Raw genomic sequence first — 14,235 nt, 5'->3', positions numbered from 1 at the left:
GAGTGATCTCACTTGCCAAAACATCATGAAAAAAAAATATATATATGGCAAGAATTCCTCAGGTAGGAACATATTTGGATACAAGGCAGAAAAAAAATCTTACCATTAGCAATTAAAGACATTGGATTTGTTTCATACAATAAGCAAGATAATTGGCAACTCCAGGAAGATTCAGAATTCAAGAACTTAAATTTTTTCAATCTTTCTGTTTCACCAACCTTAATTCATAGACCTTCAATTTTATGCTTGTTCTGTTAGTCACAGGCTAACCACTACACCTCCATTATCACACACATTCTAGGAAGGAAGGAGAGGAATGGACAAAGGTATAGTGGGTAAACACCCTTCCCAGGAACTCTTGCATCTTCTTCATATGAACATGACTTTCCCTCGGTGGACAGCGAAGTTTGAGGAATCCAATATATTGAATTTTTTTGAGCCTCTATAGCAGAGGAACGCAAGGAAGGAAGGAAGGAAAGTTATCTGATCAACACACTCCTCCCAACATGTACTCTAGAGCATGACATGAGCCCATCCCAACTCTGTCCATCTAGCAGGAAGGGTCTTTTTTGGTAGTTGTGAAAACAAATAGCTGTTCTTCGGCACACCTGCCTGAAATGTGAGTTGGTTTTTAAGGGATGAAAGGGCTTTACGCTCAAGGGCCAACACTAACCTGCACCCTGCTGAGACTATCAGCTCTGGTGAGGAACAGCTGTTTAGCTGAGCCTCCCCCAGGAAGAAGGCTCTTAACTAGATTTCCCATACAGAACTTTGTGGGGGAGGTTCAAACACAGCCAACCCACTATAGACTAAATTTGTATCCCAACCAGCATCATAATGAACAGTGGGAGTGGAGGGCAACTTGTGTATGTGTGTGTGGCTGTGTCTGTGTTAGACTTGAGCCTGTTCAGTGCTCAAGCCACTGAATTCTCAGAGTCCCTGGCATTAGGGAACCCAGCTACAGTACATCTTCATGAGATGCATATGCAAGAAGAAGAAAACTTGGTTTGTGTCAGTGGTGGATTTTTTTTCTCATGAACTTTGGGAGTGAAGTGATTGCCCCTGATTCTATAGTATCACTAGAAAACTTTCAAAACAGCACCAATGCCTAGGCATCACTTTCAGACCCTCGATCTAAGCCAAGGGCCTAGAGATATCCACCCCATAGAGAACCATGAAATGCAACAAGTGACCCCACAACTCTGTGAAAATTTGAGGGCAAAGCTGTGCTAGATACTCCCATGTCTCTCATAGTGTCCAAATAGGCTTGATAAGTAGCTGACTCACAAGAAGCCCAGAGCTGTTTTAATTGTGCTGGGGCTGGTTTTCATTGGCATATGAGACACAGTGATGGAAATGATGGTTACAAAGAAAGAGCTTCACACACACAGATTCCTAGAAGAAGGAGTTGAGGTACACAACCCTAGGCTATATGGAATAACAACTACAGTCAAGTACAAATAGGAAAGGTGTCGGTGAAGATCTGTTTTCTGATATAAATGGGGGAAAGAATGGACCAAGATGGATAATTCAGGAAAAGAGGGCTAAAATTGATTCATCTGGACTATCCCTGTGGACTTGCGCATGGAAGCTGCTGCTAGCCTGGTACCTAAAACGAGGCACACTCACTGGTCAAGGACAGAGTGTCATGGTGCAATAAAGGAACCAGTGTATGGTGTGGGCTCTGAGCTTGGGGAAAAGGGGAGGTCTTACACAGGCTCAAATAAGCAGTTTAGCCCTGGAAGGAACCTTGCCAGCAAGACCCTGGATGTCACGTCGGTGGAAAGCACAGACATTTGAAGACTTGATTACAACAGGCACATCCTTTTGGGTTCTTCTAGGACTCAAGATCATCTACTGAAATCTCCTCCTTTGCTGATGAATCCTTTTCACCCCTCTCGTGGAAGAGGCACATACAGAGGCCTCAGCATCAAGGTGAAGAGTGAGGCCTGAAACTCAAAGCAGGGTGGCAGATGTGTGCTCCGAGCTGGAGGGGAAAGACCTCATCCTCCATCCCTCCATTCGTCAACCTCTTCAGGGGCTGACTTGCAACAGTCAGGAAAGTGCTACTCATGAGTTCTAAGTACTTCTTGGCATCTAGAATAGCCCCTTTGGGCAGTGCCAACCCACATGTCATAGATCTCAGTCTAGAAGCACCAGTGTCCACCCCAGGCCCACTCACATTCACCCTCATCTCCACCTGTAGAAATTCTCCACCACCCAATTTTCACCATTGATAAGCTTCTCTGATACAACTAACCTTTCCCTTCTCCCACTTTTTCTGGCCTCTGTGGCCCTTCAGCCCTGGAAACCCTGCACCCCTAAATTCAGAAGGACTCACTACTCCCTTTCACATCCCCATAGTTTTGGGGGATGGTATACCCAGTGGTTCTCCCTCTTGAGTAAACTTCCTTATTCATCAGGGCACAATGCCAGAGACTATATCCTCTTTGTGTTCTTCTTCATTTAGTTTGGGCCAAATTTATCACTTTCTCCTCAGATTTACTTCTGCAATTCTAGCTGCATACCTGGTTAGAACATATGCGGTCCTACATAGGGTAGTTGAATTATTGGGATATTGATCCACTCAGAAGCCTGTTAGATTCCTATTGACTTGAAGGCAAAGCTCACTTCTTCAGCTCTCTCCCTCAGCTATTATAAGTCAATGAATGAGTGAACAAATGAGCAAAAGCACCACTGGGCCAGATGTTTTATTTATTTATTAAAATATTTTTTTAAATACGTATTGCCAGACTTTGGGCTTTTCTGGATAATGGGATAGTGAGTGGAAACAGTCACTGTTCCTGATTTCAGTATCATAGTCTTGTGGCAGATACAAATAATAATCAAATAATACAAATAATAATCAAAACTCAGACTAATGAATGTCTGATTGATTAATAATGCTAGATAATTAAAATCTTCTCAGACTATTGAATATCTAATTTATTGTAAACTGAGGTAAAAGAAATGTAAGCCATTCAACACAGGAACTTAATATATAACGGGGGTTAGGGGATCCTTCTTTTAGAAAACCAGCCTGAATGGAGTTTTGAATTATGAGTAGGAGTTCACCTAGATTAAAGAACTGGGGTGATTGAGATGTTATATGCATAAAACTCTTTCATTACCAGTATTGTAAAAGTCAGTGCCTCAAAACCAATTTAAAATCAATAAGTGGGTTGGAGTAAGGAAACATTTCAGACAGAGAAAAGATCTATGCAAAAGAGGTAAAGGTAGGAGGGTTCAGGGAAAACTAGAAACAAGACAGCCCTTGAGAGTGGAAGTGGATATGTTAAGAAAAGTGGGATTCAATAAGACAAAGTAAGAACCTAAAGAAAACTTGTGACAGATTTTAAGTAGCAGAATAACACAATTTTGCTTGTGTTTGGGGAGAAATATTCTTAATTAGGGTGGAAAAGTATGGTTTTGAGCAGATATGAAAAAGGCAGAAGGTTGTTGCAGTAGACAAAGATGGTGATTGGTGGTGAAGATAGAGCTGAGGGGAAACTAGTGGTTTTCAAAGAGAATTGAGGGATAAATTGAGACTGACGGGCAAGAGAAAGAATCATAGTAAAGGTGATTTCTGGACTTTTGGTTTATAGTTACCAAGGAATGGCAACTCTATTCATGGAAGAGATCTTGAAGGATCGGGCAGTGTTGTGTCGACAAGTGATCAGGGCAAAATTCCTGTGAGCTGCTGTGGAGCAGCCAAGCACAGATGTGACATGTGTTGTTGAGCACACACATGTCTGGAGCCCAGAGAGTATGGGCTGGAGAATAAGTTTCTGGGAGTTGTGATCTCTAAGAAGGGAAAACAGGGGGCTGGAGAGATAGCATGGAGGTAAAGCATTTGCCTTTCATGCAAGAGGTCATCGGTTCGAATCCCAGCGTCCCATATGGTCCCCTGTGCCTGCCAGGAGCAATTTCTGAGCATGGAGCCAGGAGTAACCCCTGAGCACTGCCGGGTGTGACCCAAAAACCACAAAAAAAAAAAAAAAAAAAAAAAAAAAAAAGAAGGGAAAACAGAAAGACTAGAACTCAGCCCTGAGGAAAACAAGTCCTGAGGAAGAACAGCATGAAGTCCCAAAAATCCAGAAAGTATCCCAATAGCAATATTCCTTGTCGAGGGCAGGTGAGAAAAATGTCAAATGAAATGAGGACTGGAAAATGTCCACTTGCCTAGTGACATCAAGCTGGTGACACTGTAAGGGCTGGAGCAGAAGCAATGGGGGTAGTAGGGCTTGGGAGCCAGCTCATGGGATGAAGGGAAGAGTCTCTTCTGGGAGTGGTGGGGAATAGCTGGGGAAGGAACCAAGGAAAAAAATGATTTTATGTCATATAATTTGCTTAATATTTTTTATTTTATTAACAGCATATTTTAAGTATTTAGTAAATATTATTAAGTATATTTTTATTATTTTATTAAGCAGTATATTCTGAAAAATATAAATCTTCACCACATTTTTATTAAATGCTAATTTATGCTAAAAATAAAATAAAAAGTTGTTTTGGTTTGGTTTGGTTTGGTTTGGTTTGGGGGCCACACCCAGTGACACTCAGGGGTTACTTCTGGCTATGAGCTCAGAAATTGGTCCTGGCTTGGGGGACTATATGGGTTGCCGGGTATTGAGCCAAGATTCGTCCTGGATCAGCCGTGTGCAAGGCAAATGCCCTACCACTGGACTATCACTCCAGCCCCTAAAAAAAAAAGATTCATTTCTATTTATTTGTTTTGTTTTGTTTTTGTTTTGTTTTGTGGGGGCTGGGAGCAGGCAGTGCTACACATGTCTATGCTCAAGGGCTTACTCCTAGTTCTGTGCCCAGGTATCACTCCTGGGATGGGGCTCAGGAAACTGTATGTGGTGCTGTGGATCAAATCTAGGTTGACTGATTGCAAGGCAAGTTGCTTTTCCTTCGTTCTATCTCTGGTCGCAATTTCCTTCCTTCCTTCCTTCCTTCCTTCCTTCCTTCCTTCCTTCCTTCCTTCCTTCCTTCCTTCCTTCCTTCCTTCCTTCCTTCCTTCCTTCTTTCCTTCCTTCCTTCCTTCCTTCCTTCTATCCTTGTTCCCTCTCTTCTTCCCTCCCTCCCTTTCTTCCTTCCTTCCTTCCTTTCCTTTCTTCCTTCCTTTCCTTTCTTCCTTCTTCCCTCTCTCTCTCCTTCCCTCCCTCCCTCCCTCCCTTCCTCCTTTCCTTCCTTCCTTCCTTCCTTCCTTCCTTCCTTCCTTCCTTCCTTCCTTCCTTCCTTCCTTTCCCTTTCCTCATTCTTTTGTCCTTTCTTCATTTTCTTTGTATGATAAAAGAGACTCTGTGATTAGCAGAACCAAAACAATATTTGAGGAAAGAAGGTATTAAAAAAAAATAGAGATGGGGCCAGAGCAGTGGCGCAAGCAGTGAGGCGTTTGCCTTGCATGCACTAACCTAGGACCAACCGCAGTTGGATCCCCCGGTGTCCCATTTGGTCCCCCAAACCAGGATTGATTTCTGAGCGCATAGCCAGGAGTAACCCCTGAGTGCGGCTGGGTGTGGCCCAAAAACAAACAAATAAACAAAAAAATAGAAATGGAGAAGACTGGGGCAGAAGAGATGGCATGGAGGTGGGGTGTTTGCCTTGCATGCGGAAGGACGGTGGTTCGAATCCCAGCATCCCATATAGTCTGCCGAGCCTGCCAGGAGTGATTTCTGAGCATGGACCAGGAGTAACCCCTGAGCGCTGCCGGGTGTGACCCAAAAACCAAAAAAAAAGAAAAAGAAAAGAAAGAAATGGAGGGGCCCGGAGAGATAGCACAGCGGTGTTTGCCTTGCAAGCAGTCGATCCAGGACCAAAGATGGTTGGTTAGAATCCCGGTGTCCCATATGGTCCCCCGTGCCTGTCAGGAGCTATTTCTGAGCAGACAGCCAGGAGTAACCCCTGAGCACTGCCGGGTGTGGCCCAAGAAACAAACAAACAAAAAAAAAAAGGTTAAAAAGAATAAAGCTTTAAAAAAAAGAAAGAAAGAAAGAGAAAGAAAGAAAGAAAGAAAGAAAGAAAGAAAGAAAGAAAGAAAGAAAGAAAGAAAGAAAGAAAGAAAGAAAGAAAGAAAGAAAGAAAGAAAGAAAGAAAGAAAGAAAGAAAGAAAGAAAGAAAGAAAGAAAGAAAGAAAGAAATGGAGAAGACTGGAAATAGAGTGACCTGTCCTTTTTTTTTTTTTTTTTCTGGAGGCTCAAACTTTATTTTTTTTTTCTGGAGGCTCAAACTTTTTTTTTCTTTTCTTTTAAGGAGCAGGGGGCAGAAGGAGAGGCCATTAGGATTTTCAGATTTGAGAAGGATGTTGAAGAACTTGTCATATATGGCTTCCAATTTCCCCAAGAATTACACCTGTAAAAACTATCCACCAAGAAAAGATAGAGGGGAGTTGGGATAGAGAGATAGAGGTTGGCAGCTTAAGGATGTCAGAGAAAGTTTGAAATCTTAAGAAGCTGACTATTGCTGCACCAAGTAGACTAGAAAATGTGCCCACCCCCCCAGCATTGAGGAGCCACAATGAAGTTGCAAAGATGATGAAGCCACTCTGTAATTAGACCTTTTCTCATAGTCCTTGCTACTCTGCTCACATGGTGCCAAGGATCAGAACCAGGGCCCTGCACATGAGCTTCCCTGGGTATCTGGGTTTTTTTTTTTTTATATATAATATCTTTATTTAAACATCTTGATTACAAATATGATTGTGATTAGGTTTCAGTCATGAGAAGAACACCCCCCTTCACCAGTGCAACATTCCCACCACCAATGTCCAAATCTCCCTCCATCCCAACCCACCCCCACCTGTACTCCAGACAGGCTTTCCAGTTCCCTCATTCATTATGGTAGTTCTCTGTGTAGTTATTTCTATAACTGCACTTACCACTCTTTGTGGGGAGGTGTAGAAGCTCTAGAAGCTGTAGTATTAGACAGACATGACACATGCTGGCTGAAATTTCCCAACTCCAAGGAGCCTAATTCCCAATTTACCTGGTAAATTCTGCTTCTGTTCTGCCAGGGATTTACTCTGTTTGACCAAAATAAAGATTCTGGATTTCATATAGGAATCGCTTTTCTTTTTAAAGCTCAATTTTTTCCCCAAAGTATAAAAGCATTTTCTTGATTGCAGAAATTTTGGAAAATGCAAAAAAAAAAAAAGAGCACAAAGAAATGAAAATAGTTGATCATTATCCCATCAGTTAGACTATCAGCCAGCATTGCAGGTGGCTATTTTTTCAATCTTTCCACGGAGAGAGAGAGGGGTTTGGTCTTCTCATCAGAGACAATGAGGTTAATGTTACATAAGATTCGCTAGCCTATTCATTTTTTTACATACCTTAAAAATTTGAAGATAATCATATATGTATATGTAAACATTATATAAATTGTCAAAGTAGAATTTACTTTATAATCCAGTATGTATTTGATGGGTAGGGAAATTGAACATTTGTTCATAGATGTATAGGTCATTATTTGTTTATGAAGTACATATTCATGTCACTTGTCTACCTTTCCATTGAAATTATTTAAATTTTATTGACTTGAAAATGGACTTTATTTCCCTTTCAAACTTTAAACAAGCTCTCTCGATTTCCTAAAGCACTTTTATTTGACTCAGTGACTCAGTGAAAAACTATTTACACTTTGCTTTCTATGACTTATCCATTTGTCTCACGTCTGACAATATTTTAATCACCTTTGTATTTCCCGAACTGCCTGATAAATATTTGAATTTTAAAAATATAGATTAAAAACAAAAAATTAGGGGCCGAAGAGATGGCATAGAGGTAGAGCATTTGCCTCGCATGCAGAAGGACGGTGGTTCAAATCCCGGCATCCCATATGGTCCCCTGAGGGTGCCAGGAGCGATTTCTGAGTGCATAGCCAGGAATAACCCCTGAGCACTGCCAAGTGTACCCCCCCCCAAAAAAAAACAAAAATAAATAAATAAATAAATAAATAAATAAAAATTAAAGAGTACTTTATACATTAATGCTATTACCTCCTTTTCATAGATTTCATATTTACCCCATTTAGTACCTTCAACTATTACTTTGTACTTTTTTGATCATATGAGTTTCAAAATTATTCCTAGCAAACATATCAGTCTTTTACTTTGTGGTATTTATTTACTGTTAACAATTTAGTGTATTCTTTTCCAAAATCATCTTGTGCATATGCAAATATGACTATAAATACCACATAGTTAAGTATGGAAAATTTCCTGTACACTTTAAATAATAGCATATATTCTATCCCGCACCTTGCTTATTTCACTTACTTATGTCATCGATATTTTTCTGTATTAGAATATAAACATCTAGCTCTAACAGAGCATTTCAGTTAATGAATTCACTATAAGTTGATTAAAGCAGAGTTTAAAGATCCTTTCATTTTCATATATAACTATAAGAAAATTTTTGTTTGTTTGTTTGTGGGTCATATCCAGTGATGCTCAGGGGCAATTTCTAGCTCTACATTCATGAATCACTCCAGCTCAAACTGTGAAAGATTATTGTTGTAGAGACTAAGTTTTATTTATTCCACAGAGTGAGTCAGTTTTCCCAGTAGCTTTTATAAAATCAGTTAGACTCTGCACTGATTTGAAATAGCCTCAGCACATATTAAATATCATATACTTAATAATATGAAGATAATTATATTAAGAATAGTGTTTCTTTCTAGACTAATTTTGCTTCCCTATTTATTCAATGTATAAGTACATTGTCTTACCTATTTTTTGCAATTTTATATGACATTTTAACATTCACAAAATCAATACCATCCACCTGTTTCATCTTTTTTATTAATCATCTTTTTGGATAACTTTACTTCTAAACTTTAACATACCAGGAGGGGCCAGAGAGATAGTACAGTGATTAAGGGGCATACCTTGAATGTAGCTGAGCCAGCTTCTATCCCTGGCATTCCAAATGGTTTCTCAAGCACTGCCAGGAGTGATTTTTGAGCAGAGTCAGGAATAACCCCTGAGCATGTCCAATGTGAAAAAAAAACAACAAAACAAACAAAAAATCATTAAATTCTCAAACTATTTAGAAATTTTATATTCTGTTCTTAATTTCTTTTAAGTTTGTTTATCTATAACATTAATTTTATGTATGTCTTGAATTTTAATTAGATATTTCATACTAAAATTATATTGGATTGGGGGGTCGCCAAGCAGTGCTCTAGAGATCTGGGGCCCTATTGGCTATTCTCTGCCAACTGAGCAGGCAGTTTAGTGCAGGGGCCCATGAATGAATATTGTTCGGCCTGCAGTGTTAAGGATCCTCCACAGTTGCTCCCACTGATGCTTAGGGGACCCTGTGGTGCTATGGATTGAACCTAGGTGGGGTACACATGTGTTCTATCCACTATACTATTCCTGTATTTGCAATTTAAAGTATATTTCTATATAATTGTTATTAGTTTTGAGGAAACCACTGATTTATAAAATATTAATCTAGTTATTTCTTGCTGATTCTTTTGGATTTCTCATGTCATTTTGCTTAAAATTAATTAAAATACAGAGAAAACAGATGATTTTATTTCCCCTTTTATAGTTTTTACACTTTGGGTTTTTAATTGTTATTATTATTATTAGTTTCTTATTGCTCTGGTGACCAATTCTTAGATGTATCAGAATATTTATCTCTAAGATTTGATTGGTTAGCTAAGATTTCATTTCATTATCCTATTACCCCCTAGTATTTTTTTATATAATTATTCTGAGGTCTTTGGGCCCATCATAATTTCCCTGACTTAATTTCAACTGTACTTTGATGTGGTTCACTGCTTCTTTTGGATTTTAACATTCAATGACCAGTGTTTTTCCTCCAAATCTCATCTTTAGAATATTGCCAATGATTTCTCAGATTTTGGTCACTGCTGCTTTGTGGCCATCTCCACTGATGGTCCCACGACATTCATCTCTTCTTCACTCCTTCCTTTACACCTTTTTCCCTGCGCATTCCTGACACTGCTTCCTGGTAATCCTCTTAATTCTTCTTTCTTCAGTTTCTCCTCTCCCCACTACTCTGGGACCCATGTTCTGTTTTCTGCCCTTTCTTTTTCTGCTGTGCTGTTGGGACACTAATCCATCCCACGTGCCCCATTTTAAGAAAGCTCCAACCCCCTATATCCATTTAAGGATGTCTTGGTTACTAAGTTTTAGTGTCTGGGGCACTGTTTTTTGTGCCTCATAATCCTGGTACTATCATATACCTGACTCTCAGAGTCCACTTGCATCCCTCTCATTTCCCTCTCTAGCTTTTGATTCTATGGCACAAATGCTTCTCCTTCTGTCTTCATGATTAATACTTGAATTTTCAAACTCTCAGAGCAGCAGAGTTGTCTGGGGTTTTCTGTTGCCCTACTTTTCATTTTCTCATCTTCCTCGTTTGCCTCCCAATGCATACATTTAATCATGTCAGCTGCCTGCTCTGACAACTTCAGCAGATTCCATTGTGAAAAAAATCCTAAATGATCAAAGACAGATAAGCTTTCAATGATTTGGTTCCCCCTCTGCTAGCACCCCATCCTATGACCATTCCCACAACCACACCAATGCTTCTGCACAACTCTTCAGTTACCCTTTTCCTAGGCCCTCAGGTCCTGACCAGGATTATTCTAACCATGCATGTCACCCTGCACAGCACTTGTCTGTCTCTCCCTACAGATGAGAGCACATGTAGGACTTTTAGTTATCTTACTCCCCTTTAATGTTCTGACCACCTTCTTTTTCATCACTCTCACCATCTAAGTCCCTCTTCAACTTCTGCCACCACTTAACCCTTGTCTGCACACACATAATTAAAATCAATTACAGAATATAATATCACCTAGTAATCTCATCACATACCCATGGTATATATGTTCAGTTTCTCACTTCCCAAAATGACTACTTCACACCTTCTTCTCTGTCCCAAATTTCCTGTAATCTCTCTTCCCCCAGTGATATTGACACTAACTCATTAAGGAAATAAAAGCGGGAAAACTTACTTCTCCCTCAACAGCACACCTCCCTTAGCACTTAGCTTAGCACTCTGCTCCTATCACAAACCAGGACCTCCTCATTCTTTCTGGCTCCTGTTCCTAACACCTTCCCCACTTCTTAGTTTGGGCATTAACCCCTCTTTTTTCCACTGTCTTTACCCCCACTTCCTCCTTGGTCAGTTCCATTGGCATGCAAACAGGTGTAACCATCAACCATCTCTTAAAATTTTTTGACATTTTTTTCTTTATTTAAACACTGTGATTACAAACATAATTGGGTTTCAGTCATAACAAGAACACCTCCCTTCACTGTGCAACCTTCCCATCACCAATGCCCCATCTCTTCCCTCTGCCACTCCCCGCTTGTATTCCAGACAGGCTTTCTACATCCCTCACTCACTGTCATTGTTTTGTTTTGTTTTGTTTTGTTTTGTTTGGGTCACACCCGGCGCAGCTCAGGGGTTACTCCTGGCTCTATGCTCAGAAATCACTCGGGGACCATATGGAAACCATATGGTCCCGGGATGCCGGGATTCAAACTACTGTCCTTCTGCATGCAAGGCAAACGCACTACCTTCATGCTATCTCTCCAGCCCACTCACTGTCATTGTTATGATAGTTCTCAACATAGTTATTTCTCTAAGTGCACTCACCACTCTTTGTGGTGAGCTTTGTATCTTGAGCTGGTCCTTCCAGCCCTCATCTCTGGGAATTACTTCAATGTCTTTAATTTTTTTTTAAACCCATAGATGAGTGAGACTCTTCTGTGTGTGTCTCTCTCCCCCTCTGACTTATTTCACTCAGCATAAGAGATTCCATATACATCCATGTATAGGAAAATTTCATGACTTCATCTCTCCTGAAGGCTGCATAATATTCCATTGTGTATATGTATCACAGTTTCTTTAGCCATTTTATCTGTTGAAGGGCATCTTGGTTGTTTCCAGAGTCTGGCTATTGTAAAAGGTGCTGTGATAAATATAGGTGTGAGGAAGGGATTTTTGTATTGTATTTTTGTGTTCCTAGGGTATATTAGGAGTGGTATAGCTGGATCAAATGGGAGCTCAATTTTTTGAGGAATCTCCATATTGAGGAATTCCTCCATTTTGAGGAATATCCATAAGGGCTGGACTAAAGGCATTCCCACCAGCAGTAAATGAGAGTTCCTTTCTCCCCACACACCCGCCAGCACTGATTGTTCTTGTTCTTTGTGATATGTGCCAGTCTCTGTGGTGTGAGATAGTACCTCATTGTTGTTTTGATTTGCACCTCCCTGATAATTAGTGATATAGAGCATTTTTTCATGTGCCTTTCGGCTATTTGTATTTCTTCTTTGAGAAATTATCAATTTCTTCTCTCCATTTTTTGATGGCATTAGATTGTTTTTTCTTGTTAAGTTCTGTCAGTACCTTGTATATCTTAGATATTAGCCCCTTTTCTGATGGGTATTGGGTGAATAGTTTTTCCCATTCTGTGAGTGGCTTTTGTATCCTAGGAATTTTTTAGGGGGGGGGGTTGTTGGGCCACACCTGGCAACACTTAAGGGTTACTTCTGGCTTTATACTCAAAAACCTCTCCTGACATACTCGGGACCATATGGGATACCAGTAATTGAACCCGGATTGGCTACATGCAAGGCAAATGCCTAGGCCCTACCCACTGTACTATCACTCCAGCCCCCTTAAAAACTTTTTAATGTAAAACATCTATTGGTTTTTACTTTCCCTCTGATAAACACCATATCATGTCTCAATTATCTTTAACCACCAAAACTTCTTGTTCCTAATCATCTTTAATAACTACCTCCAATTCATCTCTCATCTCATCTCCATCTCATCTCCACCTATTCTTTCAAGTAGCAGCCCTTTCTACTCTGCTAAAACTGGTCTTGTCAAGATAATAGGATCACAGGGCCGGCACGGTGGCGCTAGAGGTAAGGTGTCTGCCTTGTCTGCGCTAGCCTGGGACGGACCATGGTTCAATCCCCCGGCATCCCATATGGTTCCCCAAGCCAGGAGCGATTTCTGAGTGCATAGCCAGGAGTAACCCCTGAGGGTCACCGGATGTGGCCCAAAAACCAGAAGAAAAAAAAAAGGATAATAGGATCACATGGTCATGGTCACATCTGTGTCTTTATCTTGTTCTGCCTTTCAGTTATGGTCACACAGCTAACCACTTCCCTTGAAATGCGTTTATGTGGAGGTTCTCTATTCTCCCTCGTTCCCTGGTGCCATAGATCCTTCACTTTGAGTCTATCACCCCTATCTTTTCCATGTTAGTGTTCTGTCTTGTGGCTTCTTTTCTTTTCCATGAATAAGCTTGTTCATCAATCAATTTAAGAAGTCAAGGACTCCCAGTTCTGATCTCTCCCCCAAATTCCAGACTCAGATCATCTCCCTCAAAGTTGCCTCTCCCAAAGCACTTCAAAGTAGACTTATTTACTGAATGTTCCCTTCAAGCCTTCTCTCCTGCAAGTCTCTTTCCTCTGTTCTCCCAGTTGAGCCCTAGCCCAGGAGTCATCCTTGATTTCTCTTTACTATTTACTACTGCCCAACCCATTGGCAAAACCCATTTATTCTACTTAAAAACAGTTCCCCAATAAGTGTCCACCACTCTTTACCATCATATTACTATCCTCTGCTATATTCAGTAGTCTCCCAACTGGCTTCCTTCACCTTTCAGGAAATCAAGCCAAGGTAGGCTGCATACAAGTCAAGCACCCTATGCACTGTATCATCTCTCCATCCCCTTATACCTCCTCCACTCAGCCACCAAACTTGGCCATTGTGAAGCAGGCACATCACTCTCCCAGCTGCAGCCCTTCACAGATTCTGTGTTGCTCTTTTGGAAAGGCATCCGGACTTCTATGTGTTGCCTTCTGTGTCCAGCCTTCCACCTCTGTGGCCTACCATGATTATTCTTGCCTTCTTGTTCCTTACTTCATTGAGTCTTCCTGTCCCTTAAAGTTCCAGAAGAAGCTAGAGTCTCTTTGAAATGTTTATTTCTACTCACCCTTTTTATTTTATTTTAGCACTGATTACAACTGATCATTTTCTTTTTCTTTTTACTATTATCATCATCGCCATCACTATTTGTGTGTCTCTAACACAAGATTTTTCCGATTTCATTAGTCCCACTGACTTATTCCTTTTTTGATTTCTAGAACCTAGAACAGTTTCAGATACCTAGTAATTGTTCCATCAATGGGTGGTGAAGGGTGAGGACATGCTCCCAGTATCC

At 40.5% G+C, this 14,235-nt stretch overlaps 1 protein-coding gene across 1 annotated transcript in view; it reads left to right on the top strand.

Moving 5' to 3' along the window:
• Positions 1-14,235, top strand: part of PEBP4 (phosphatidylethanolamine binding protein 4) — a 119,115-nt gene that overhangs the window by 20,013 nt on the left and 84,867 nt on the right. The gene's annotated exons all lie outside the window — the stretch shown is intronic.

The sequence above is a fragment of the Suncus etruscus genome, chromosome 3 (genome assembly GCF_024139225.1).
Source record: "Suncus etruscus isolate mSunEtr1 chromosome 3, mSunEtr1.pri.cur, whole genome shotgun sequence".
Classification (NCBI taxonomy): Eukaryota; Metazoa; Chordata; class Mammalia; order Eulipotyphla; family Soricidae; genus Suncus; species Suncus etruscus.
This window is presented reverse-complemented; position numbering and strand designations above follow the sequence as displayed.